This window comes from Moschus berezovskii, chromosome 10 (assembly GCF_049115385.1).
Source record: "Moschus berezovskii isolate FMDL1 chromosome 10, NW_MosBer_1.0, whole genome shotgun sequence".
NCBI classification, from domain to species: domain Eukaryota; kingdom Metazoa; phylum Chordata; class Mammalia; order Artiodactyla; family Moschidae; genus Moschus; species Moschus berezovskii.
The window spans coordinates 2,882,757-2,906,796 of record NC_142469.1 but is presented as its reverse complement, the minus strand read 5'-3'; the positions used below and the strand labels follow the sequence as shown (position 1 = coordinate 2,906,796).

Here is a 24,040-nt window from a genome sequence, read left to right as displayed (position 1 = left end):
CAAGGCCAGAGAAAGACCCACCATTCTTGTGGCCCCCACACGCTGGAGAAAATCAGTGATCGGGAAGGAAACAGAAGAAATATGTGCAGGTCCAATGAGAGGCAATGCACATGGCTAGTGTAGCTCAGAGACAGCCTGACGCTTCGCATGGACATGTGGGCAAAGGGAAACACAGTGCAAGTGGTGATGGTCATCATCTCAGAGCTAGGTGCTCTGGATGGTGACAACCAAGCTTCAGGACCACGAGAGGGAGTGGAGGGCCTAGCAGAGCCCATAGACATTTCTCTCGCTCTCTGGCAGAAGAGTGTGACAGACCCATCAAAGTCCCACAGGAGCATCTCTTGACGATAAGTGCCCACCCTCAGGGTGGATCCCACTCCACTTCTGGCACGGTTGTTCCTCTCTTCTGAAATGCTCACCTCTGGCGGTCTGAAACCGCAGGCCTGCTGGGCGCCTGTGGAGTCGAAACTCACTTCAAGTACTCACACAGCCAAGGACACTCAAGGATGCTTGTGGCCTCTGGCTCAAAGATGGAAGATCAGCACCCTGTCACCCCGACCTGGGGATCAGTGCTGAAAGGGAGGCCGCACCCGACTCCCTTTTCACAGGACACAGCGTCCCTGCTGCTAGAGCTGCTGAATCCATTCATCTGCGGAAATGCAAGCTGAAAAACCGCCATCTTTCCAAGAAGGTCTACAAAAGAGTTTATGAGCAACGCATTTGGAAACCAGAGGGGATGACATGCATGTCCATGGAAACTTGACACCTCTCAACAAATGCACTTCAAATGATTCCTAGACATACGTTCCATGCAAAACGGTTCGCAAATCCAGAAGGAAATGGAGCAGACATTGGACATGAGCTCTTAGCCTCCACACACAATACAGTAAGGAACTACACAAAGAGTAACCAGGGAACACAGTGAACGTTGTCTAACCAAGATTTGGACTCTGGGAAATACGGTCTGTAAAACAAAAAAGACACCTCCCAAGCTGGGAGACAACTGTTTACAGACACAGAACTTAGGCAGGATTTGGCTCCTAATACACAAATGACATGAATACAAACGAGCCTGAAGGAGAGGACTGTGAAGGGACACCAGGCGAAGGAAAGGACACAGAGAGTAGACCGAGTGATGCCCAGCATTGAGGGCCTGAGAAATACGGTCTAGCTGCACTCCCCGAGACTCGTGGGACCCTGGACTTGGCCTGTTCTACAAAGAAACTCAGAGAGATTGACAGTGAGGAAGGGGAAGAGAAATCCTTGGCATTTCTAACACTCACTGCAAACGCTTAGAAGGACAAGGCAAGGATCAACCCCACCGACAGTGACATTCCCTGAAAGGCAATAGCTAGGAGTCCATTTAATCCAGGAGGGAAGTCCCTCTTCTCAGAGAACTGCAAGAGATGGATGAAAGAAGGTGAAGCCCACAAATCCAATGGAAAATAAGCTGTGCTCACGGAGCAGAAGAATTCCTCCTGGTAAGATGATGTCAGTTCCCCATCCCCCTGATCCCCAGAGTGGGGCATTACAGAGGTTCCACGCTATTCCTCTCAAAATACCAACTGCTGCTCTCAGGGCATTATAACCAAAGAATTACAAATTTCTATGGAAACACAAAGGAGACAAAAGGGTCAATGCAATCTGCCGCAAAGCCCTGAAATGGACATAGCAGGCTGCCTGATAGCCAATTTGATTATCACACGAGGATAACAGGACAGCATGGTACTGGGAAGAAACGAAACACGCAGAACAAGATCCATGGAATGGAATTGAGGGTCCAGAACTAATCCCAAGCTTCTATAGTCACTTCATTGACGCCAAAGGAGGGGAGGCGATAAGAATGGGAACAAGAGCCTCTGCAACGAAAGGACGTGGGAAATGGAGATGGTCCCATCTAAACAATCACATTGGCTTTTGGTCTCAGAACACGTCAGATTCAGTGAAACACATCAACGCAAAGCCTGAAGTAATGAAACCCCTGGAAATAAGCAGGGGCCTAAGAGTCCTCCTTGTCAGGGATTTCTCAACATGTGTGTGTGTGTGGGGAAGCAAAATTGGGTCTCTTCAATTTAAGGAAACAGGAAACCAAGGGACACCCACCAGCTTCCATCCACTTGAACAGTTTTGCAACAGAAAAGCTAAGCATTCACAAATCAAAATGTTAACAAAGTGAACACACAAGCTTATTTGCAAGCAGAATATCAGAGAAGGGGTTATTATGTAAGAGAATAAGAACTCACACCACTAAGTCTCCCAGAACAAACCCCAAACCTAACCCTTCCCCTAACACACACTCCAACCCCAAACCTTTACCTCACTCAAAATGAAACCCAAAAAGCCTCAGCCTAGGCCAAAAATATACATGCGTACATGCCTTCACAGGCATGCGAGCATCCACAGGAGAAACACAGAGTGGAAGAGACAGACTGAATTTGGAAAGGTCAAGAAAGAGAGGAAACGAGGGAGAGAGACTGAACAATGCAGAGAGGAAATGAGTCGATTTCACAGAATTTGAATGAATCTCTCTTGAATTTGGAAAAAATGACTGTGCCTATTCTCTTGCAAGTGGTAAAATGACCCACGATGATGAGACTCAAAGACAAGGATGCGGGGAGCCACTGTTTGGGAGGCCTCTCCTCCCCTCGAGGCTGAGTGGGATACTTGAGTAGGACGAGGAAGGTTGATATCAGACGGGGCGATGTCTGAATATGACTTTCTGGTCCTCCCAATCCGGGGGTCAAGAAATAGGCAGGAAGGGAACTGCCTTTTCCCAGGTGACATAGCCCATCCAGGCCTGATTCTGCCCTTTTCTGTGTTAGGTCAGCCCTGTGTTGAATCCATCCTTTGGGAAGTCTCAGTGTCCAAGCTCCATGTGAGAGCGGCCCAAAGTTTGAACAGGCACTGGAGCTGTTCGTAGGTTGACAGACCTAGGCAGGAAATGGGAGAGTGAGCCCCACTGTGCAGATGGAGAAACAGGAAACCCTGCAGGGCACATGACTTGCCCAGGGCCACATCACTTCTGAGAAGAAGAAGCCTGGGCTGAAAGCAGCTGTGTCCTCAGAGCTCAGGCCCTGGCTGCACCCAGGTCTACCCAAGGCTGTGTGGGTGTCACTGTGCCTGCACGTGGCCTAAGGAAGTGAGGGAACAGCCAGAAACACAGAGGTTCCCTTGGGGAGCTTTGTGGAAGGGACCTCAGCCACGAACCAGGAAATGATGTCATTTCCTGGCAACAGAACCCAACAGAACCCACAACCCGTGTATCCAGGCCTGGCCAGCGGAGAGGAGCCCCTGGCCAGATCGCTTGCTGTCAAGATGTTTTGCTGTTTGCCCCTGCCCAGAGGCCGGGGCCTCAGGCGAGCTCACAGGCCGAGTGTGTGGGAATGCTGTCGACGCTGGCTCAGGGGTCCCCCGAGAGGCCTCTGGCCCTTTGCCCGAAGGGACAGAAATGTAACAGGGGAGGCCCAGGCCGGGTCCGGCCACCTCTCCCATCGCACCCGGTGAAGCCTGAAGCCTTTCCCTGTGTGTGGATGGGGGTTTCTTGGGGTGTGTCTGCCTCAAGCACGCCCAGCCGCATGTGGGTCAGGAGCCCATGGGATGCTTGTGTCCACACCCCAGGGGAGAGCAGGCTGAGTGGCATGGGCAGAGTCCGGGCAGAGCTGGCTGTCCTGGCTGACCTCACGCCCTCAGGGGGGTCTCCGACTTCCCGGGTGGGTATCTGAGACACACGTCTCTCTGGTCTTTCTGGGAGTAGAAAGGCAGGCGGGCAAAAGCAGCAGCCATCCTGGCCAGGCTCAGCTCAGAAATATTGAAGCACGGCTGGCTGATGGTTACTGTAATTGCAGATCGTCCGAGGGGCACACCACATCCACCTCCCAGAGGGAGGGCTCAGAGCACCAGGCCCCTGCCTGGGAGGCCCAGTGCAGGCTCCAAGTGAACGTGGTCATGGAGGGCTCAGCCCACCTGGCGATTAGGAGGAGGCGGGCAAGACTTGCTGCCCAGACGCCACCCAGCACACACCCCGGGGCCCAGTCTCAGGCTGCCATGGAGTTCAGGACAGCCGGCTGTTACCCAGAGCTCCGAGATGCCCTGCCTCGGATGCAGCAGGAAGACCTGGAACTCAGTACAGCAGAGCACGGAGGTGAGTTGGCTGGGGCTAATGCCTGTGAGTGTGGGGATGCGGTGCTGAGCTACACAGGGAGGAGTCCCACAGAGCTGGGGCTGGGCCTGGATCAAAGGCTGGTCTCACACCACCCATCTTGGAGACTTCAGAGAAGACTCCGATGCTGTGACTTCTTAGCGAATCTCTAGGAAGCTTTCGTGCCCACTTAGGCACATGGCAAGGCTGGCCTGTGGCAAATTTTTCTTCTCCCACAGCTCTATCTCTGGACATCAAACTCAGCCAGCCTCCACGTCCAAGACCTGTTCCTAAGGAGGTGGGAGCTCAAGGAGCAGGACCCAGGGATCCACTGAGGGGAGATCGAGACCTGAGACGTCCCCTCCCAATGTCATGGGGCCAGTCGGGTACTGGACAGCACCCTCAGCATATCCGAAATCTGTGCCTGCATGACCGCTAACCCCAGGCACCGATGTCCCACCCCACGTTCCAGAAACTCCACCTCCTTGTGCACTTGCACCTGCTAGGGCTTTGGTGGCAGAACCCGAGTCAGGGCCTGAGTGACAACTTTCGCAGTGGCAGCCTGACCTGCCTCCTACCAAGGACTGAGACGCCCACCATGACTGTCCCAACCTTGCAGGAAGAACAGGACCCTGTTCTGGACAGAAGCCCAGAGCCCTTTGGCAACCACATCATCCAGGGGACCGGTTGGCTCTGCAAGCTCCATCCCTGTGTGTTCCACATGGACGCCGTCCACTCTCTCCCCACCCAGGGGAGATTTACATTCCTTACCATGAGCTGATTTTCATCAGGGTCCTAGGCATTTTTCTCCTCGTCCGAAATGCAGTACTTGGATACAATCTTAAAAAAGACAGAATGATTTCTGTTCGTTTCCAAGGCAAAACATTCAATATTACAGTGATCCAAGACTATGTCCCAACCAGTAGCGCTGAACAAGCCGAAGTTGAATGGTTTTATGAAGACCTACAAGACCTTTTAGAACTAACACCCAAAAAAGATGTCCTTTTCATTATAGGGGACTGGAATGCAAAAGTAGGAAGTCAAGAAACACCTGGAGTAATAGGCAAATTTGGCCTTGCAGCATGGAATGAAGCAGGGAAAAGGCTAATAGAGTTTTGTCAAGAGAACGCACTGGTCATAGCAAACACCCTTTTCCAACAAAACAAGAAAAGACTCTACACATGGACATCACCAGATGGTCAACACCGAAATCAGATTGATTATATTATTTGCAGCCAAATATGGAGAAGCTCTATACAGTTAGCAAAAACAAGACCAGGAGCTGATTGTGGCTCATATCATGAACTCCTTATTGCCAAATTCAGACTTAAATTGAAGAAAGTAGGGAAAACCACTAGACCATTCAGATATGACTTAAATCAAATCCCTTATAATTATACAGTGGAAGTGAGAAATAGATTTAAGGGACTAGATCTGATAGATAGAGTGTCTGATAAACTCTGGACGGAGGTTCGTGACATTGTACAGGAGACAGGGACCAAGAGCATCCCCATGGAAAAGAAATGCAAAAAAGACAAATAGCTGTCTGAGGAGGCCTTACAAATAGCTGTGAAAAGAAGAGAAGCAAAAAGCAAAGAAGAAAAGGAAAGATATAAGCATCTGAATGCAGATTTCCTAAGAATATTAAGGAGAGATAAGAAAGCCTTCCTCAGTGATCAATGCAAAGAAATAGAGGAAAACAACAGAATAGGAAAAACAAGAGATCTCTTCAAGAAAATTAGAGATATCAAGGGAACATTTCATGCAAAGATGGGCTCGATAAAGGACAGAAATGGTAGGGACCTAACAGAAGCAGAAGATATTAAGAAGAGGTGGCAAGAATACACAGAAGAACTGTACAAAAAAGATTTTCACGAGCAAGATAGTCACGATAACGTGATCACTGACCTAGAGCCAGACATCTTGGAATGTGAAATCAAGTGGGCCTTAGAAAGCATCACTATGAACAAAGCTAGTGGTGGTGATGGAATTCCAGTTGAGCTATTTCAAATCTTGAAAGATGATGCTGTGAAAGTGCTGCACTCAATATGCCAGAACATTTGGAAAACTCAGCAGTGGCCACAGGACTGGAAAAGGTCAGCCTTCATTCCAATCCCAAAGAAAGGCAATGTCAAAGTATGCTCAAACTACTGCACAATTGCACTCATTTCAATCGCTACTAAAGTCATGCTCAAAATTCTCCAAACCAGGCTTCAGCAATATGTGAACTCTGAACACCCAGATGTTCAAGCAGGTTTTTGAAAAGGCAGAGGCACCAGAGATCAAATTGCCAACATCCGCTGGATTATGGAGAAAGCAAGAGAATTCCAGAAAAACATCTATTTCTGCTTCATTGACTATGCCAAAGCCTTTGACTGTGTGGATCATAATAAACTATGGAAAATTCTGAAAGAGATGGGAATACCAGACCAACTGACCTGTCTCTTGAGAAACCTGTATGCAGGTCAGGAAGCAACAGACAGAAATGTACATGGAACAACCGACTGGTTCCAAATAGGAAAAGGAGTACGTCAAGGCAGTATATTGTCACCTTGTTTATTTAACTTATAAGCATAGTACATCTTGAGGAACGTTGGGCTGGAAGAAGCACAAGCTGGAATCAAGATTGCTGGGAGAAATATCAGTAATCTCAGATATGCAGATGACACTACCCTTATGGCAGAAAGTGAAGAGGAACTCTAAAGCGTCTTGATGAAAGTGAAAGAGGAGTGAAAAGGTTGGCTTGAAGCTCAACATTCAGAAAACAGAGATCATGGCATCTGGTCCCATCACTTCATGGGAAATAGATGGAAAAACAGTGGAAACAGTGTCAAACTTTATTTTTTTTTGGCTCCAAAATCACTGCAGATGTTGATTGCAGCCATGAAATTAAAAGACGCTTACTACTTTGAAGGAAAGTTATGACCAACCTTGAAAGTATATTGAAAAGCACAGACATTACTTTGCCAACAAAGGTCCGTCTAGTCAAGGCTATGGTTTTTCCCATGGTCATGTATAGATGTGAGAGTTGGACTGTGAAGAAAGCTGATCGCCGAAGAATTGATGCTTTTGAACTGTGGTGTTGGAGAAGACTCTTGAGAATCCCTTGTACCGCACGGAGATCCAACCAGTCCATTCTAAGGGAGATTGATCCTGGGTATTCATTGGAAGGACTGATGCTAAAGCTGAAACTGCAATACTTTGGCCACCTCATGCGATGAGTTGACTCACTGGAAAAGACTCTGATGCTGGGAAAGGTTGGGGGTGGGAGGAGAAGGGGACGACCGAGAATGAGATGGCTGGATGGCATCACCGACTCTGTGGACATGAGTTTGAATGTACTCCGGGAGTTACTGATGGATAAGGAGGCCAGGCATTCTGTGATTCATGAGGTCGAGGGGAGTCGGATATGACTGAGCGACTGAACTGAAATGAACTGACTGAAAGCTTTCTGTATATTTTGCTCGTAAGCGTGTGTCAATAAAATTTTCTTCCTTGATGCCAGTTGGGAATATGAAGGCCTTCACAATGCTGTGTAAGCATCAATACTGTCTACATTTGGACACCCTCATTCTATCCCCCCCCCCATTTCCAGCAAAGCCTGTATTCATTGCAAGCAGTTCCCGTTCCACTCTCCCCCACCTGACAACATTGAGTCTTCTTCTCTCTGCATTTCTTCCCATTTTTGGGGGTTCAACAATCAATGCCAATCAGTAAAATGAGAGGAAACTGGATTTTGCTCTGACTGAAGGTGAAAGTTATAGTCTCTCAGTATTGTTAGTCTTGGCATCACCATGAATTTTACCATCCATGGAATTCTCTAGGCCAGAATCCGTGAGTTGGTAGCTTTTCCCTCCTCCAGGGGATTGTGCTGACTCCCCACATATTGAAAGACCAAACTGGAGAATTCTGGTTTCTATGTCATTTGAAGGATACTTTGGGTATCTGAAAGGACCGTGTAGGTGCTTTCAAAATGTCATTGGCCAAATGAAGCCCTCTCAGCAAATGTGTTCAGAATCTCCAGGTAGGCATTGCTGTTGTAATTGGGACACCTCAGGCACAAGAGAAAGGCTGAGTTCTTCCGCCGGCACAAAGAAACTCACAGTAAGAAACCAGGCAGGAGAAATGAAAGATAAACCCACAGCAACAAAGGGACAAGTGTTCCTCAGAACACAAGGCCAGACAAAGACCCACCATCCTTGTGGCCCCCACATGCTCAAGAAAATAAGTGATTGGGAAGGAAAGAGAAGAAACATGCACAAGTCCAATGAGAGGCAATGCACATGGCTAGTGTAGCTCAGAGACAGCCTGATGCTTCGCATGTATACGTGGGCAAAGGGAAACACAGTGCAGGTGGCGGTGGTCATCATTTCAGAGCTAGGTGCTCAGGATGGTGATAACCAGTCTTTGGGACCCAAAGAGGGAGCGGAGGGCCTAGCAGAGCCCACAGACATCTCTCTCACTCTCTAGCACAAGAGTGTGCCAGACCCATCAAAGTCCCACAGAAGCATCTCTTGATGATCAGTGCCCAACCTCAGGGTGGATCCCACTCCACTTCTGGCACGGTTGTTCCTCTCCTTTGAGATGCTCACCTCTGTCGTTCCGAAGCTGCAGGCAAGCTGGGCGCCTGTGGAGACAAAACTCCCATCAGCTGCTCACACAGACAAGGGCACACAAAGATGCCTGTGGCCTCTGGCTCACGGATGGAAGATCAGTGCCCTGTCAACCGGAAATGGTGATCGGTGCTGAAAGGGAGGCTGCACCAGACTCCCCTTTCACTGGACACAGCGTCACTGCTGCTAGAGCTGCTGAATCCAATCATCTGTGGAAATGCAAGCTGAAAAACACCCATCTTTCCAAGAAGGTCTCCAAAAGAGTTTAGGAACAATGCATTTGGAAACCAGAGGGGATGACATGCATATCCATGAAAACTTGACACCTCTCAATAATTGCACTTCAAATGATTCCTAGACATATATTCCATTTCAAACGGTTCACAAATCCAGAAGGAAATGGAGCAGACATTAGACATGAGCTCTTAGTTTTCACACACAATACAGAAAGACACTACACAAAGAGTAACCGGGGAACACAGTGAAAATTTTAAAATCCAAGATTTGGCCCATTTTTTGATTGGGTAACTTATTTTTCTGGAATTGAGCTGCAGGAGATGCTTGTATATTTTGGAGATTAATCCTTTATCGGTTGCTTCATTTGCTATTATTTTCTCCCATTTTGAAGGCTGTCTTTTCACCTTGCTTATAGTTTCCTTTGCAGTACAGAAACTTTTGATTTTATTTAAGTCCCATTTGTTTATTTTTGCTTTTATTTCCAATATTCTGGGAGGTGGGTCATGGAGGATCCTGCTGTGATTTATGTCGGAGAGTATTTTGCCTACGTTCTCCTCTAAGAGTTTTATAGAATCTTGTCTTACATTTAGCTCTCTAACCTATTTTGAGTTTATTTTGTTGTGTGGTGTTAGGAAGTGTTTTAGTTTAATTCTTTTACAAGTAGTTGACCTGTTTTCCCAGCATCACTTGTTAAAGAGACTGTCTTTTCTCCATTTTATATTCTTGCCTCCTTTGTCAAAGATAAGGTGTCCATAGGTGCGTGGATTTATCTCTGGGCTTTCTATTTTATTCCATTGATCAATGTTTCTGGTCTTTATGCCAGTACCATACTGTCTTGATGACTGTGACTTTGTAGTAGAGCCTGAAGTCCAGCAGGTTAATTCCTCCAGTTCCATTCTTCTTCTTCAAAATTGCTTTGGCTATTCGAGGTTTTTTGTATTTCCATACAAATTGTGAAATTATTTGTTCTAGTTGTGTGAAAAATATCATTGGTAGCTTGATAGGGATTGCATTGAAAGTATGAATTACTTTGGATATTATACTTATTTTCACAATATTTATTCTTCCAATCCACGAACATGGTATATTTCTCCATCTATTAGTGTCCTCTTTGGTTACTTTCACTAGTGTTTTATAGTTTTCTATGTACAAGTCTTTCGTATCCTTAGGTAGATATATACCTAAGTATTTAATTCTTTTCGTTGCAACAGTGAATGGAATAGTTTCCTTAATTTCTCTTTCCATTTTCTCATTATTAGTGTATAGGAATGCAATGGATTTCTGTGTGTTGATTTTATCTCCTGCAACGTTACTGTATTCATTGATTAGCTCTAGTAGTTTTCTGGTAGAGTCTTTAGGGTTTTCTGTGTAGAGGATCATGTCATCAGCGAATAGTGAAAGTTTTACTTCTTCTTTCCCGATTTGTATTCCTTTTATTTTTTTTTCTACTCTGATTGCTGTAGCCAAAACTTCCAGAACTATGTTGAATAGTAGTGGTGAGAGTGGGCACCCTTGTCTTGTTCCTGACTTTAGGGGAAATGTTTTCAGTTTTTCACCGTTGAAGAAAATGTTTGCTGTACGTTTGTCATACATAGCTTTTATTATGCTGAGATATGTCCATTCTATTCCCACTTTCTGGAGGGTTTTTATCATAAATGGATGTTGTATTTTGTCAAAGGCTTTCTCTGCATCTATTGAGATAATCGTATGATTTTTATTTTTCAGTTTGCTAATGTGGTGTATTACGTTGATTGATTCGCGGATATTGAAGAATCCTTGCAATCCTGGGATAAGCCCACTTGGTCATGATGTATGATCTTCTTAATGTGTTGTTGGATTCTGATTGTTAGAATTTTGTTAAGGATTTTTGCATCTATGTCCATCAGTGATATTGGCCTGCAGTTTTCTTTTTTCATGGGATCTTTAGCAGGTTTTGGGATTAGGGTGATGGTGTCCTCATAGAATGAGTTTGGAAGTTTCCCTTCCTCAGCAATTTTCTGGAAGAGTTTGAGTAGAATAGGTGTTAGCTCTTCTCTAAATTTTTGGTAGAATTCAGCTGTGAAGCCGTCTGGACCTGGGCTTTTGTTTGCTGGAAGATTTCCGATTACTTCCTCTAGTTCCGTGCTTGTGATGGGTCTGTTCAGATTTGCTATTTCTTCCTGGTTCAGTTTTGGCAAGGTGTACTTTTCTAGGAATTTGTCCGTTATTTACAGGTTATTCATTTTACTGCCATATAATTGCTAATAGTATTCTCTAATAATCCTTTTTATTTCTGTGTTGTCGGTTGTGATCTCTTCATTTTAATTTCTAATTTTATTGACTTCGTTCTTCCTCCTTTGTTTCTTGATGACTCTGGCTAGTGGTTTGTCAATTTTATTTACGTTTTCAAAGAACCAGCTTTTGGCTTTGTTGATTTTTGCTATGGTCTCTTTTGTTTCTTTTGCATTTATCTCTGCCCTAATTTTTACGATTTCTTTTCTTGTACTAACCCTGGGGTTCTTCATTTCTTCCTTTTCTAGTTGCTTTAGATGTAGAGTTAGGTTATTTAGTTGTCTTTTTCCTTGTTTCTTGACGTGTGCCTCTATTAGTGTGAACTTCCCACTTAGCACTGCTTTTGCAGTGTCCCAGAGGTTTGGAGTTGTTGTGTTTTCATTTTCATTCATTTCTATGCATATTTTGATTTCTCTTTTGATTTCTTCTATTATTTGTTCATTATTCAGCAGCGTGTTGTTCAGCCTCCATATGTTGGCATTTTTAATAGTTTTTCTCCCGTAATTGAGATCTAATCTTACTGCATTGTGGTCAGAAAAGAGGCTTGGAATGATTTCAATTTTTTTGAATTTACCAAGGCTAGATTTATGGTCCAGGATGTGATCTATCCTGGAAAAGGTTCCGTGTGTGCTTGAGAAAAAGATGAAATTCATTGTTTTGGGGTGAAATGTCCTATAGAGACCTATTAGGTCTAACTGGTCTATTGTATCATTTAAAGTTTGTGTTTCCTTGTTAATTTTCTGTTTAGTTGATCTATCCATAGGTGTAAGTGGGGTATTAAAGTCTCCCACTATTATTGTGTTATTGTTAATTTCCCCTTTCATACTTGTTAGTAATTGTCTTACATATTGTGATGTTCCTATGATGGGTGCATAAATATTTATAATTGTTATATCTTCTTTTTGGATTGATCCTTTGATCATTATGTAGTTTTCTTCTTTGTCTCTTTTCACAGTCTTTGATTTATAGTCTATTTTATCTGATGTGAGTATTGCAACTCCTGCTTTCTTTTGGTCTCTATTTGTGTGGAATATCTTCCTCCAGCCCTTCACTTTCAGTCTGTATGTGTCCCTCGTTTTGAGGTGGGTCTCTTGTAGACTACATATATGTGGTCTTGTTTTTGTATCCATTCAGCCAACCTTTGTCTTTTGGTTGGGGTATTCAACCCATTTATGTTTAAGGTGATTATTGATAAGTATGATCCCGTAGCCATTTTCTTTATTGTTTTGGATTCTAGTTCGTATACCCTTTCTTTGTTTCCTGTCTAGAGAAGATCCTTTAGTATTTGTTGGAGAGCTCGTTTGGTGATGCTGAATTCTCTCAGCTTTTGCTTGTCTGTGAAGCTTTTGATTTCTCCTTCATATTTGAATGAGATTCTTGCTGGGTATAGTAATCTGGGCTGTAAGTTACTTTCTTTCATCACTTTAAGTATGTCTTGTCATTCCCTCCTGGCCTGAAGGGTTTCTGCTGAGAGATCAGCGGTTATCCTTATGGGGATCAACTTGTGTGTTATTTGTTGTTTTTCCCTTGCTGCTTTTAATATTTGTTCAAAGACATAAAGATGGCTAACAAACACATGAAAAAATGCTCAACATCCCTCATAATCAGAGAAATGCAAATCAAAACCACAATGAGATACCATTTCACACCAGTCAGAATGGTTGCTATCCAAAAGTCTACATGCAATAAATGTTGGTGAGGGTGTGGAGAAAAGGGAACCCTCTTACACTGTTGGTGGGAATGCAAACTAGTACAGCCACTATGGAGTACAGTGTGGAGATTCCTCAAAAAACTGGAAATAGAACTACCATATGATCCAGCAATTGCACTCCTGGGCATACACATGGAGGAAACCAGAATTGAAAGAAACACATGTACTCCAATTTTCATCGCTGCACTGTTTATAATAGCCAGGACATGGAAGCAACCTAGATGTCCATCTGCAGATGAATGGATAAGAAAACTTTGGTACATATACACTATGGAATATTTTTCAGCCATCAAAAAGAATGCATTTGAATCAGTTTTAATGAGTTGGATGAAATTGGAGCCTATTATACAGAGTGAAATAAGCCAGAAAGAAAAACACCAAAGCAGTATACTAACACATATATATCGAATTTAGAAAGATGGTAACATTAACCCTGTATACGACACTGGAAAAGCGACATAGGTATATAAAACAGTCTTTGGGACTCTATGGGAGAGGGTGAGGTGAGATGACTGGAGAGAACGACATTGCAGTGCATATATTATCATATGTGAAATGAATCACCAGTCCAGATTCGACACATGATACAGGATGCTTTGGGCTGGTGCATGGGGATGACCTGGAGGGAGGATATGGGGAAGAGGGAAGTGGGAGGGGCTTTCAAGAAAGGGAACACATGTACACCCGGAGCAGATTCGTCTCAATATATGGTGAAACCAACCAATATATTAATGTAAGGTAATTTGCCTCCAATAAAATAAATTTAAAAAAAATAAAATCCAAGATTTGGACTCTGGGAAAGACCTTCCGAAAAACGCAAATGACACATCCCAAGCTGGGAGACAACAGTTTACAGACACAGAGCTTTGGCAGGATATGGCTCCTAATACACAAATGACATGAACAGAAACGAGCCTGAAGGAGAGGTCTGAAAGGACACCAAGTAAAAGGAGAGTACACTGAATGATGCCCAGCAATGAGGGCTTTAGAAACACGGTCTAGCTGCACTCCCCGAGACCCATGGGTCCCGGAACTAGGCCTCTTCTACCTGGAGGCTCAGAGAGATGGACAGTGAGGAAGGGGAAGAGAAATCCTTGGCATTTCTAACACTCACTGCAAACGCTTTGAAGGAGAAGTCAAGGAACAACCCCACCAACAGTGACATACCCAGAAAGACAATAGCTAGGAGTCCATCTAACCCAGGAAGGAAGTCCCTCGTCTCAGAGAACTGCAAGAGATGGATGAAAGAAAGTGAAGCCCAGAAATCCAATGGAAAATAAGCTGTGCTCAAGGAGCAGAAGAATTCCTCCTGGTAAGATGATGTCAGTTCCCCATCCCCCTTATCCCCACCGTGGGTCAATCCAGAGGTTCCACGCTATTCCTCTCAAAATACCAACTGCTGATCTCAGGACATTATAACCAAAGAATTCCAAAATGTCTATGGAAACACAAAGGAGACAAAAGGGTCAATGCAATCTGCCGCAAAACCCTGAAATGGACATAGCAGGCTGCCTGATAGCCAATTTGATTATCACACCAGGATAATAGGACAGCATGGTACTGGGAAGAAATCAAACATGCAGAACCAGATCCATGGAATGGAATTGAGGGTCCAGAACTAAACGCAAGCTTCTATGGTCAATTCATTGACGCCAAAGGAGGGGAGGCGATGAGAATGGGAACAAGAGCCTCTGCAACGAAAGGACGTGGGAAATGGAGATGGTTCCATCTAAACAATCACATTGGCTTTTGGTCTCAGAACATGTCAGATTCAGTGAAACACATCAACGCAAAGCCTGAAGTGATGAAACTCCTGGAAATAAGCAGGGGCCATAGGGTCCTCCTTGTCAGGGATTTCTCAACATGTGTGTGTGGGGGGGAAGCAAAATTGGGTCTCTTCAATTCAAGGAAACAGGAAACCAAGGGACATCCACCAGCTTTCATGCACTGGAACAGATTTGCAACAGAAAAGCTAAGCATTCACAAATCAAAATGGTAACAAAGTGAACACACAAGCATATTTGCAAGCAGAATATCGGAGAAGGGGTTATTATGTAAGAAAATGAGAACTTACACCACTAATTCCCCCAGAACAAACCCCAGACCTGACCCTTCCCCTAACACCAACTCCAACCCCAAACCTTTACCTCACTCAAAATGAAACCCTAAAGCCTCAGCCTAGGCCAAAAATATACATGCGTATATGCCTTCACAGGCATGCGAGCATCCACAGGAGAGACACAGAGTGGAAGAGACAGACTGAATTTGGAAAGGTCAAGAAAGAGAGGAAACGAGGGAGAGAGACTGAACAATGCAGAGAGCAAATGAGTCGATTTCACAGAATTTGCATGAATCTCTCTTGAGGTTGGAAACAGTGACCGTGAATATTCCCCTGCCAGGGGGAAAATGACCCACGATGATGAGACTCAAAGACAAGATTACGGGGAGCCACTGTTGGGGGAGACTCCCCCAACCCTCGAGGCTGAGTGGGACATTTGAGTAGGACAGGGATGGTTGATATCAGAGTGGGGGATGTGTGAATATGACCTTCCGGTCCTTCCAAATCGGGGGCCATAAATAGGCATGAAGGGGACTGCCTTTTCCCAGGTGCCAGAGCAAATCCAGGCCTGATTCTGTCCATTGTGTGCTAGGTCAGCACTGTGTGGAATCCATCCTTTGGGAAGTCTGTGTCCAAGCTCCAAGTGAAAGCGGCCCAAATTTTGAACAGGCACTCGTACGCTGACAGACCTAGTCAGGAGACGGGAGATTGTGACCCACTCTGCAGATGGAGAGAAGGGAAACCCTGTGGGGCACATGGCTTGCCCAGGGCCACAACACTTCTGAGAAGAAGGAGCCTGTTCTGAAAGGAGCTGTGTCTTCAGAACTCAGGCCCTGGCTGCACCCAGATCTCCCCAAGGCTGTGGGATGGGCTCTGTGGGTGTCACTGTGCCTGCACGTGGCCTAAGGGCATGTGGAAACAGCCAGAAAACCAGAAGTTCTGTTTGGGAGCTTTGTGGAAGGGACCTCAGCCACGAACCAGGAAATGATGTCACTTCCTGGCAACAGAACCCAACAGAACCCGCAACCTGTGTATCCAGGCCTGGCCAGCAGAGAGGAGACCCTGGCCAGATCGCTAGCTGTGAAGATATTCTGCTGTTTTCCCTTGCCCAGAGGACGGGGTCTCAGGCTAGCTAACAGGCAGAATTTGTGGGAACGCGGTCAACACTGGCTCAGGGCCCCCGCTGAGAGGCCTCTAGCTCTTTGCTGAAGGAAAAGAAAGGTAACAGGTGAGCCCCAGACTGTGTCCGGCCAACTCTCCTGTCCCACACGGGGAAGCCTGAGGCCTTTCCCTGTGTGTGGATGGGGGTTTCTTGGGGTGTGTCTGCCTCAGGAAAGCCCAGCCGCATTTCAGTCAGGAGCCCATGTGCTTCTTCTATCCACACCCCAGGGGAGAGCAGGCTGTGTGGCATGGGGAGTGTCCGGGCAGAGCCAGATGCCCAGGCTGACCTCATGCCCTCAGGGGATTCTCCATCCTCCCGGGTGGGTATCTGAGCAGACACTCGTGTCTCTGGTCTTTCTTGGAGCAGAAGGGCAGGCAGGCAGAAGCAGCAGCCATCCTTGCCAAGCTAACCTCAGAAATATCGAAGCAGGGCTGGCTGATGGTCACTGATATTGCAGACCGTCCCACCCGAAAGGCCTCTGAGGGGCACACCACATCCACCTCCCAAAGGGAGGGTTCAGAGCACCAGCCCCCTGCTCGGGAAGCCCAGTGCAGGCTCCAGGTGAGGGTGGCCACGGAGGGCTCAGCCCAACTGGCGATGAAGAGAAAGTGGTCAAGGTCAGCTGTCCAGACTCCACCCAGCACACACCCTGGGACCCAGTCTCAGGCTGCCACGGAGCTCAGCACAGCCGGCTCTGATGCAGAACTCCGAGAAGCCCTGCCTCGGAGGCAGCAGGAAGACCTGGAGCCCAGTATGGAAGAGCACAGAGGTGAGTTGGCTGGGGCTACTTCCTGTGAGTGTAGGGAGGCGGTGCTGAGCCACACAGCGAGGTGTCCCCCAGAGCTGGTGCTGGGCCTGGAACGAAGGCTAGCCTCACACCACCCATCTTGGAGACTGCAGAGAAGACTCTGATACCGGGCCTTCTTAGCAAATCTCTAGGAAGCTTTCGTGCCCACTTAGGCACATGGCAAGGCTGGCCTGTGGCAAACTTTTCTTCTCCCACATCTCTAGCTCTGGCCGTCAAACTCAGCCAGCCTCCATGTCTAAGACCTGTCCCTACGGAGGTGGGTGCTCCTGGTGCAGGACTCACGGATCCACTGAGGGGAGATCGAGACCTGAGACGTCCCCTCTCAATGACACGGGGCCAGCCGGGTATTGGCCACCACCCTCAGCACATCAGATCTCTGTGCCTGCACAACACCCAGCGCCAGGCCATGATGTCCCACCCCGCCTTTGAGAAACTCCACCTCCAGTTGCACTTGCACCTGCTCAGGCTTTGGCGGCAGAACCCGAGTCAGGGCCTGAGTGACCAACTTTGGAGCAGCACCCTGCCCTGCCTCCTACCAAGGACTCAGACGCCCACCATGACTATCCAACACTTGAAGGGAGAACAGGACCCTGCTCTGGATAGAAGCCCAGAAACCTTTGTCAACCACATCATCCAGGGGCGCAGTTGGCTCTGCAGCCTCCATCCCTGTGTGTTCCCCGTGGATGCCATCTACTCCCTCCACACCCAGGGGAGACTGACTTTCCTTCCCCAGAGCTCATTTTCATCAGGCTCCTAGGCATCTTTCTTCTCATCTTTTATGTCTTTTATGGCTTTCTGTATATTTTGCTCACAAGTGTGTGTCAATAAATTTTCCTTCCTTGGGAATATGGAGGCCTTTACAATGCTGTGTAAGCGACACCGCTGTCTACATTCAAACACCCTCATTCTATCCACCCCAATTCGCAGCAAAGCCTGGATTCATGGCAAGCATTCCCCGTTCCTCTCTCTCCCGCCTCTCAACATTGAGTCCACTTCTCTCTGCATTTCTTCCCATCCTTTCAGGGTTCCCAATCAATGCTATTCACTGAAGTGATAGGAAACTGGATTTTGCTCTTATTGAAGGCGAAAATTATAGTCTCTAAGTATCGTTAGAGTCCTGGCATCCCTATGAATTCTACAGTCCATGGAATTCTCTAGGCCAGAATCTTGGGTGGGTAGCTTTTCCCTTCTCCAGAGGATTGTTCTGACTTCCCACATATTGGAAGACCAAAGTGTGAAGTAGCCTTTGGGGATCTGAAAGGACTTGTAGGTCCTTTTATAATGTTATCTTCCAAATGAAGCCCTCTCGGCTAATATGCTCAGAATCTCCAGGTAGGCAGTGCTGTTGTAAGTGGGACACCTCAGGCACAAGGGAAAGTCTGAGTTCTTCCGCCGGCACAAAGAAACTCACAAGAATAAACCAGGCAGGAGAAATGGAAAGATATACCCACACCAACAAAGGAACAAGTGTTCCTCAGAACACAAGGCCAGAGAAAGACCCACCATCTTTGTGGCCCCCACATGCTTGAGAAAGTCAGTAATCAGGAATTAAAAAGAAGAAACATGTGCAGGTCCAATGAGAGGCAATGCACATGGCTAGTGTAGCTCAGAGATGTCCTGACGCTTCGCATGGTCACATGGGCAAAGGGAAACACAGTGCAGGTGGCGGTGGTCATCATCTCACAGCTAGGTGTACAGGATGATGACAACCAGCCTTCGGGACCCAAAGAGGGAGCGGAGGACCTAGCAGAGCCATAGACATCTCTGTCGCTCTCGGGCAGAGGAGATTGCCCGACCAATCAAAGTCCCACAGTAGCATCACTTAATGATCAATGCCAACCCTCAAGGTGAATTCTACTTACTTCTGGCACGGTTGCTCCTGTCCTCTTAGATGTTCACCTGTAGCGATCCAAAGCTGCAGACCTGCTGGGCGCCTGTGGAGTAGAACCTCACTTCAGCTGCTCACACAGACAAGGACACACAAGGATGCCTGTGGCCTCTGCTTCACAGATGGAAGATCAAAGCCCTGTCAACCTGAACTGGGGGCCAGTGTTGAAAGAGAGGATGCACCCGACTCCCCTTTCACTGGACACAGCGTCCCTGATGCTAGAGCTGCTGAATCCATTCAACTGTGGAAATTCATGCTGAAAAACACCCATCTTTCCGACAAGGTCTCTAAAAGGGTTTACGAGCAACGCATTTGGAAACCAGAGGGGATGACATGCATGTCCATGAAAATTGACACCTCTCAACAAATGCACTTCAAATGATTCCTAGACATATGTACCATGCAAAACGGTTCATAAATCCAGAAGTAAATGGAGCATAAATTCGACATGAACTCTGAGTCTTTACACACAATACAGAAAGGCACTACACAAAGAGTAACCAGAGAACACAGTGAACTTTGTCAAATCAAAGATTAGGACTCTGGGAAAGACCGTCTGAAAAACGCATAAGACACCTCGCACGCTGGGAGACAACTCTTTGCATACACAGAGTTTAGGCAAGATTTGGCTCCTAATATGCAAAAGACATGAACACAAACTAGCCTGAAGGTGAGGTCTCAAGGGACACCAGGCGAAGGAAGGGACACAGAGAGTATACCGAATGATGCCCAGCACTGAGGTCCTGAGAAACACGGTCTAGCTGCACTCCCCGAGCCCCGTGGGACCCTGGACTAGGCCTCTTCCACCTGGAGGCTCAGAGAGATGGACAGTGAGGAAGGGGAAGAGAATTCCTCGGCATTTCTAACACTCACAGCAAACGCTTAGAAGGAGAAGGCAAGTATCAACCCCACCGACAGTCAATTCCCTGAAAGGCAAAAGCTAAGAATCCATCTAACCCAGGAGGGGTGCCCCTCTTCTCAGAGAACGACAAGAGATGGATGAAAGAAGGTGAAGCCCACCAATCCAATGGAAAATAAGCTGTGCTCATGGATCAGAAGAATTACTCATGATAAGATGATGTTACTTCCCCCTCCCCCGGACCCACACCATGGGGCAATCCAGAGGTTCCACGCTATTCTTCTCAAAATAAAAACGGCTGCTCTCAGGGCATCAAAACCAAAGAATTCCTAAATGTCTATGGAAACACTACGGTGTCAAAAGAGTCAATGCAATCGGCCGCAAAAACCTGAAATGTATATAGCAGGCTGCTGATAGCCAATTAGATTATCACACTAGGATCATCAGGACAGCATGGTACTGAGAAGAAATCAAACATGCAGAACCAGATCCATGGAATGGAATTGAGGGTCCAGACATAAACCCAAGCTTCTACGGTCAATTCCTCGATGCCAAAGGAGGGGAGGCAATAAGAATGGGAACAAGAGTCTGTGCAACGAAAGACCGTGGGAATTGCAGATGGTTCCACCTGAACAATCACGTTGGCTTTTGGTCTCAGAACAGGTCAGATTCAGTGAAACACATCAAAGCAAAGCCTGAAGTGAAGAAACTCCTGGAAATAAGCACAGGACATAGGCTTTTAATGTCAGGGACTTCTCAACATATGTGGGTGGAAAAGCAATGTAGGGTCTCTTCAAGTCAAGGAAACAGGAAACGAAAGGACAACCACGAATTTCCGTCCACTTGAACAGCTTTGCCACAGAAAACCTAAGCATTCACAAATCAAAATGGTAACAAACTGAACACAAAAGGATATTTGCAAACAGAATATCGGAAAAGGGGTTCCTACGTAAAAGAGACTGAGAACTCACATAACTAAGTCTCCCAGAAAAAAACCCAGTCCTATCCCTTCCCCTAACACCAAACCCAACCCGATACCATTATCTCACTCGACACGAAACCATAAAGCCTCACCCTAGGTCAACACTATACATGTTTACATGCATTCACAGACATGCGAGCATACACAGGAGAGACACAGAAAGGAAGATACAGAATGAATTTGGAAAGATCAAGAGACGGAACGAGGGAGAGAGACTGAACAACAGAGAAGGAAATGAGTCAATTTCACAGAACTTGCATGAATCTCTCTTGAGGATGGAAACAATGACAGTGCCTATTCCCCCTGCAAGGGGGAAAATGACCCAAGTTGATGAGTCTCAAAGACAAGGATTCGGGGAGCCACTGTTGGGGCAGCCTCCCCCAGGCCTCGAGGCTGAGTGGGACACTTGAATAGGACGAGGAAGGTTGATATCAGAGGTCGCGATGTGGGAATATGATTTTCCGGTCCTCCCAATGCAGGGGTCAAGAAAAAGGCAGAAAAGGGACTGACTTTTCCCAGGTCCCAGAGCCCATCCATGCCTGATTGTGCCCATTCTGTGCTAGGTCAGCCCTGTGTTGAATCCGTCCTTTGGGAAGTCTCAGTGTCTAAGTTCCATGTGATTGCAGCCGAAAGTCTGAACAGGCACTGCAGCTGTTTGTAGGATGACATACCTAGGGAGGAGATGGAAGAGTGACCCCCACTCTACAGATGGAGAGACTGGGGAAACCAAGGGGGGCACATGTCTTGCCCAGGACCACATCAATTCTGAGAAGAGGGAACCTTGGCTGAAAGCAGCTGTGTCCTCAGAGCTCAGGCCCTGGCTGCACCCAAGTCTCCCAAAGGTTGTGGGGTGGTCTGAATGTGTGTCACTGTGCCTGCACGTGGCATAAGGGCATGGGAGAATAGCCAGAAACCCAGAGGTTCCCTTGGGGAACTTTGTGGCAGGTACCTAGGCCACGAACCAGGAAATGATGTCATTTCCTGGCAACAGAACCCAACAGAACCCACAACCCGTGTATCTAGGCCTCCCCAGCGGTGAGGAGCCCCCAGCCAGATCACTTGCTGTCAAGATGTTCTGCTGTTTGCCCCTGCCCAGAGGCCGGGTCCTCAGGCGAGCTCACAGGCAGAGAGTGCGGGAAGGCTGTCGACACTGGTGCAGGACCCCTCCGAGAGTCCTCTGGCCCTTTGCCCGAAGGAACAGAAAGGTAACAGGGGAGCCCCAGGCCGTGTCCGCCCACCTCTCCCGTCCCACCCGTGGAAGCCTGAGGCCTTTCGCTGTGTGTGGATGGGGGTTTCTCAGGCTGTGTCTGCCTCAAGCAAGCCTAGCCACAGGTGGGTTAGGAGCCCGTGGACCGCTTGTGTCCACACTCCAGGGGAGAGCACGCTTGGTGGCATGGTGAGCGTCCAGGCAGAGCCGTGTGCCCAGGCTGACCTCAAGCCCTTGGCGGGGGGTCTCCATCCTCCCTGGTGGGTATCTGAGCAGGCATTCATCTCTGTTCTTTCTGGTAGCAGAAGGGCAGACGGGCAGAAACATTAGACATCCTGGCCAGGCTCAGCTCAGAAATATCGAAGCCCACAGCCTCTACCTCCACCGGCACTTGCACCTGCTCAGGCTTTGGCGGCAGGACTAAAGTCAGGGCCTGATTGACCACCTGCACAGAGGGAGCCTGTCCTGGCTCCTGCCAAGGACTCAGATGCCCACCATGAATGTCCAACCCCTGCAGGGAGAACAGGCCCCTGCTCTGGACAGAGGCCCAGAGCCCGTTCGGCAAATACCTTATCCAGGGGTGCAGTTGGCTCTGCAGCCACCATCCCTGTGTGTTCCCCATGGACGCCGTCCACTCCCTCCCCACCCAGGGGAGATTGACTTCCCTTCCCCTGAGCTCATTTTCATCAGGCTTCTAGGAATCTTTTTTCTCATCTTTTATGTCTTTTATGGCTTTGTGTATATTTTGCTCACAAGTGTGTGTCAATAAATTTTCCTTCCTTGATGCCATTGGGAATATGGAGGCCTTCAATGCTGTGTAAGGATCACCACTGTCTACATTCGGACACCCTCATTCTCTCCCCTCCCCAACTTCACAGCAAAGCCTGGATTCATAGCAAGCACTGCCCGTACCTCTCTCCCCCGCCTGACAACGTTGAGTCTATTTCTTTCTGCATTTCTTCCCATTCTTTCGGGGTCCACAATCAATGCCAATCACTGAAAAGATAGGAAACTTTATTTTGGTCTGACTGAAGGTGAAAGTTATAGTCTCTCAGTATCATTCAAGTCTTGGCATTCCCATGAATTCTACAGTCCATGGAATTCTCTAGGCCAGAATCCTGGAGTGGGTAGCTTTTCCCTTCTCCAGGCAATTGTTCTGACTCCCCATATGTTGGAAGACCAAACTGGATTATTCTGGTTTCTATTTCATTTGAAGTAGCCTTTGGCTATCTGAAAGGACCGTGTAGGTCCTTTCAAGAAGTCATCTGCCAAACGAAGCCCTCTCGGCAAATGTGCTCAGAATCTCCAGGTAGGCAGTGCTGTTTCAGTGGGAAACTGCAGGCATAAGGGAAAGTCTGAGTTCTTCCGCCGGCACAAACAAGGGCTGACCTAGCACAGAATGGGGCAGAATCAGGCCTAGATGGGCTCTGGGACATGGGAAAAGGCAGTCCCCTTCCTGCCTATTTCTTGACCCCCTCATTGGGAGGACCGGAAGGTCACATTCAGCCATCGCTCCCTCTGATATCAACTTTCATCCTCCTGCTCAAGTGTCCCACTCATCTTCGAGGGGTGGGGGAGGCTGCCCCAAAAGTGGCTCCCCGCATCCTTGTCTTTGAGCCTCATTTACTTGGGTCATTTTCCCCTTTACAGGGGGAATAGGCATTGTCATTGTTTCAAAACTCCAGAGAGATTCATGCACATTTTGTGGAATCGACTCATTTCCTCTCTCCATTGTTCAGTCTCTCTCCCTCCTTCTGTCTTTCTTGAACTTTCCAAATTCAGTCTGTCTCTTCCTTTCTGTGTCTCTGCTGTGGATGCTCGCGTGCCTGTGAATGAATGTAAGCATGTATATTGTTGACCTAGAGTGAGGCTTCAAGGTTTCCTTTCCAGTGTGTTAAAAGGTTTGGGGATGGAGTTGAGGTTAGGGGAAGGGATAGGTCTGGGGTTTGTTCTGTGAGACTTAGTCTTGTGAGTTCTTGTCTTTTTTACTTAGGAAACCCTTCTTCTATATTCTGCTTGCAAATATTCTTTGTGTTCAGTTTGTTACCATTTTGATTTGTGAATGCTAAGCTTTTCTGTTTCAAAGCTGTTCAAGTGGATGGAAG

At 47.1% G+C, this 24,040-nt stretch overlaps 1 pseudogene; it reads left to right on the top strand.

The window, feature by feature from the left end:
- The first annotated feature begins 3,213 nt into the window (after positions 1-3,213).
- The window catches only part of LOC148776272 (uncharacterized), a 45,273-nt pseudogene continuing 24,446 nt past the window's right edge, over positions 3,214-24,040 (top strand).